We start from the raw sequence: 5,437 nt of genomic DNA, 5'->3' as shown, positions 1-5,437 counted from the left end.
TTTATTCTCATTCTGTGAGAATGTTTATTGAGTCGTATTCTGCAAAATGAAAATGAGTGAAAAACGATGCGTGAGAACAAAAATGAATAAGAATTAGTGAGAATACATGAAAATGACGATGGTTGTGTAAGGTTGAGCGTATTCACAAGACTAAACAACCTAATCTGTTAGTAATTCTCATAGAATAACATTGTCTACACGTCCGCACAATAGTTGTCCATCCACATTATAACCTAGCCCTATATATATATATATATATATATATATATATATATATATATATATATATATATATATATATATATATATATATAGGCTTAGGTTCTATGGAAAACAAAAAACCTTAAAAATCAAAAAAATGCATAAAAAAAATACTTAGAGATCACAAAACATTTTTTTTTAATTTTTTTATGAAAAAATCGCAGCTTTTACTTTAAATTTGCTGAAGAAAAATTTTAAAAAAAACCAATTTAAAAAAAAATTGATTTTTTTCTTCAGCTATTTTATTAAAAAACATGCGATTTTTCTATCAAAAAATTTAAAAAAAAAGTTTTGTGATCTCTAAGTATTTTTTTATGCATTTTTATGATATTTAGGGTTTTTTGTTTTCCAAATAACCCTTCCCTATATATATATATATATATATATATAGAAAAGTTCAATAGAGAACCATAATTATTGGTTTTTCAAGGAACCAAATATTTTTTTCAAGTTGTAGAGTTTATTCTTTATCGAAAAAATAAACCAAAAATATCAAAATTCATAACTTAACATTGTGAATGTTAAATATATTTTTCGGATTCACCGTATTAATTTAGATTCACATTGTGAATCTTCAAATATTCACATTGTGAATTTGACGGAATTTTTTTTATCGAATTTAATATCATTGGAAAAATGATAAAAAGTTATGAATTTCTGTATATATATATATATATATATATATATATATATATATATATATATATATATATATATATATATATATATATATATACCCTAATGAAGAAAGCTTTTACCACAATTAACAATCTTGAGCTTGCTCCCGCTTTCACTCCTCTGCCCTTAATGTAAAATTTTATAGTTAAATCTATGAGATGATTAATCGAAAAGAGTAACAAACTTTTATAAAATTTGCCGTTCACATAATTAGAGACACATTGATTTACATTGCTGATTTTAAACACATCCTTTTTATTTGTTTTTGGAATTTTGAAATACACGCAGATTATGAAACATTTATAGTGTAACCGGAATATTATAATACAATATTACAATAATTTTAGTGTAAAAAATAATCAAAGGTTGTAAAGTTACCTATCGAGATATTTCTGATGATTTATCATATAAAACCGAAATGTGTAATTGAGGGTTAAGGAATTTAAAATATCTATAAAGAAATCAACTAAACAAGTCTTTAGAAAAGAAAGTTTTGATTTTTGTTAAGTTGAGTCTTGAGCAATAAGCCACAATAACCACTTGGATTTTGAGGATAGGGTTAGTCCTTTTCCAGGGAAATATATAAAATTCTAAGAAATTGGCACAAATTTTACTCTACTACGTACAAATAGTTATTGCACTAGTTCTTCTTATTTAAGAATTTTTGTGCAGAGAAAGGAGTTACCCGAATTTGTCATTTATGTAAGCTTTCAGCCTTTTTCTTTTCTTATCACTTTATTCCCATACATTTCCATTTCTTTGGGCATAAACTAATGTTTAGGCCTAATTGTTCTTAAATCGAGGATTATAATATTCTTTAACAAAAGTATATATATATATATATATATATATATATATATATATATATATATATATATATATATATATATATATAGGGAAGAGTTATTTGAAAAACAAAAAAACTCTAAAAAAAACCTAAAGATCATAAAAATGCATAAAAAATACTTACAAATCACAAAACTTTTTTTTAAATTTTTTTTTGAAAAAATCGCAGCTTTCTATACAAATTCGTTGAAAATTTTTTTGAAAAAAAAACAAAATTTTTTTTTACAAAAAAGAAAAATTGAGTTTCTTGTTTTTTTTAGCGAATTTTAAGAAAAAACTGCGATTATTTATAAAAAAAATTCAAAAAAAAAGTTTTGTGATCTCTAAGTATTTTTTATGCATTTTATGATTTTTAGGGTTTTTAGTTTTCCATAAAACCTAAACCTCTCTCTCTCTCTCTCTCTCTCTCTCTCTCTCTCTCTTATATTTAGGGGTGGCAAATATGTACCATGGAAAACCAACCAACATGTGTACCAACCGCACTAATTTATATTGGTAGCCAATATGTTTGGTAGTCAACATATTTGGTTGGTAGTACCATACCAATTAGTTAATAATGGTACGGTAGTGTTACAAGGTTTTAAATGCCTAGTTATTTTTTATATATACAAAATATTGTATATTTTAACTTTAAATGTCTTTGACGGTTAAGAGTTAAAGTGTTTTGATATTAGCATTTACAGTTTAGTAGCTTTTAAACTTTAAACTCATATTAACATATCCCATTTACTCTATTGTTTAGTTTAAACTCATGGTAAAAAATTATAAAATCTTTTTGTATCGAATTTCCAATCCAACCATTCAGAAAACTCTTATTTACAAAACCCACATGTATCTTTTAAGTGCATAATAACACATAAATCTTGATTCGTAAAACACCCATACATGTTGGTTTATACCATTACCAACGTGTACCAACCGAACTTACTGGTAGCCAATTAAGTTGGTAGCAACTATACTTGGTACGGTAGTGGTAACTAAAACTACATATCAATTATAATTGGTACGGTACACGGTTTGTGAAAAAAATACCCAGTACCGTACCAATTCCACCCCTATATATATTCATTTTAAAGTATCCAATTTCGAAAATAGGCCTTCTTTAATTAAAACCATTTTTCAGTAAGCGAACCATGTACAAAACAATATACACAATCATCAATCAAAGTTGAGGAACCGGAGAAATTACAGAATTAACGGTTAAAATTCAATAAATAGCGGACAAAACTTCTTAGACGGTTTTAAAGCGGCTTAAAATCTATACAAGTGTTTATCACGTGATGAATTATCTTATTTAAGAAAATTAAGTTAAAATTTTAATAATAGTTTTATGATTATATATAATATATTAAAGATATACAGAAAAAAAAGTCCTCTTATTCATGTTAAAAAATTACTAGCTTTCAAACAATAATCAACTTGTTCAATCCACCTACTTATTTCCTATAATTAAACATAACCCATATGAGATTTATAGTCATAACTTTTATATTATCTTTGACAAAAATGTTAATTAATTACACGAGTGTTTATAAAAAAATTGCGTCACTTAGCAACCTATCTAATTCATTTTGGTTTTAGTCCATTTATGTTTTTGTTTATGGAAAACATATGGATTTTTTTATACACAACAAGTTATGTTTTATAAAGTTATACAATAACACTTTAAAACACAATTTATTATGTATGAAAAAAATTATTGTGTTGCTTAACTGCTGTTATCTGTAGTAGGGATGAGCATATGGACCGGGGAACCGGAACCGGAACCCGATGGAACCGGTCGGACCGGGACCGGGACGTTATTTTTGTGGATTTTTGGAACCGGGAACCGGTGGGAACCGGAACCGATATAACCGGAACCGGTAGAACCGGCAAAAACCGGAACCGTATGATGCTATTTTTCGAGGACCGGTTCCAACATTTGAAGACACGACAAGAACCGGTAGGAACCGGGAACCGGTAGGAACCGGGAACCGGTAGAACCGTCGGGCCGGTTCGGTTCTTGATTTTGGCCGAAGCCGGTTCCCGGGTCGGGTCCGGTTCGGGCCGGTTCGGTCCTTTTGCTCATCCCTAATCTGTAGTAATGAAGTCTATATAGTGTTTTTAAAAAATAAGTAATTAGATCATATGTTTTTGTAAAAAGAATTAAACTGTTAATATGAAAATTATGGACAAGATAAATTATTATCTTAAGTAATTTGTTAGTAACATCTATTAAAAATTTATGAGAATAAGAATGAAATTAAAAAGAGGAAGAAATTAAAAGAAAAAAAGAGAAAGAGAGGATTATATAAGAGCGACACTTGCTCATATTCCTGTACAAGGACCTCTAAGCTTACTTCTCCACATGCCCTCCTATCCTTACCTACTACCACCGGCCATTCTATAATATCATGAATCACGCCACCACCTCCTCTTCTTCCTCCTCCACTTCCACCACCACCACGAAACGCTCCAAAGACGGAGAAATCAGCGACGAAGTTACCAAAAAGTCCAAGAAAACCGAAAATATTGATCAAGGAGAACACCCCGTCTACCGCGGCGTCCGACGGCGGAGCTGGGGCAAATGGGTGTCGGAAATCCGAGAGCCAAAGAAAAAATCAAGAATATGGCTTGGGACATTTGACACCCCAGAGATGGCAGCTGGAGCCCATGATGTAGCCGCAATTGCAATCAAAGGTCACTCGGCTATCCTCAACTTCCCCGAACTCGCTAACCAGTTTCCCAAGCCGGCTTCCAATTCCCCTAGAGACGTCCAAGCCGCAGCACTCAAAGCCGCCACTTTAGTCCTTCGAAACCTTAATTCCAGTAAAGACGAATCGGAGCCGAGCCAGCTTGAGCTTCCATGTACATGTTCTTCATCGTCACCTCAAAGTAACATAACGGATGACCCGTTTCTTGATTTGCCGGATCTCTTTATGGATCTCGGGAACCGGATTCTCTATACATTGCCGGAGAAATTTACCGGTAACAGTGAATTCTGGCCAGAAGACCATTTCTTGTGGAACTATATATAGTTAGACAAGTTTCTATGCCAAAAAATATTTACAATTAAAAACCAGATTTTTTATATATCAAATTGAAGTTATATTGTATTTTTTTTTTTAATTTTTGTAAATTAATGAAGTTAATTTATGGTCATTTTTTTATCTGCATGGCTTCAAGGGGAGTAGCTACCATTTCTTTTTGAACAACAACAATTCATTAAAAAACCAATTACCCTAACAAGAAGCTAGAGCAGAGCACAAAAGAACCAGGCTTACATATTAAATTATTAATTAGCTAGGAGTAGCTACCAATTAAATTTTCTTGATTAGTTAATTAATACTTTAATCGAACAAAAAACTATAATACGTATTTACAAATAGATTATAGATGATCCCGCATGTTTACTTGAATTTTCATCAATTATCCATCAAATTATAGAATGATTACGCATAATATGCTACATAAACAAACGCGGTATGTTTGATAAATGTCCTTGAAACTTTGCATGATTAATGATGATCACCTTTCTCCAGTTTGGTTGAATAATTAGAACACCTAATGCGGAAAAAACGCAACCCCTTGTGATATATAGCATGTGGCAAAGGTGCTTTCGTAAATATTTTTAATTTGTTTTATTTTCTTTGCCCATCTTTGTTTTTTACAA

At 30.4% G+C, this 5,437-nt stretch overlaps 1 pseudogene; it reads left to right on the top strand.

The window, feature by feature from the left end:
- The first annotated feature begins 4,118 nt into the window (after window positions 1–4,118).
- Window positions 4,119–4,934, top strand: LOC145162180 (ethylene-responsive transcription factor ERF039 pseudogene; annotated as a pseudogene).
- Window positions 4,935–5,437: the final 503 nt, after the last annotated feature.

Source organism: Lactuca virosa, chromosome 3, assembly GCF_052849685.1.
Source record: "Lactuca virosa cultivar CGN04683 chromosome 3, Lactuca_virosa_CGN04683_v6, whole genome shotgun sequence".
NCBI classification, from domain to species: domain Eukaryota; kingdom Viridiplantae; phylum Streptophyta; class Magnoliopsida; order Asterales; family Asteraceae; genus Lactuca; species Lactuca virosa.
The sequence above is the reverse complement of the archived record's forward strand: the minus strand, read 5'-3'. Positions and strand labels throughout refer to the sequence as shown.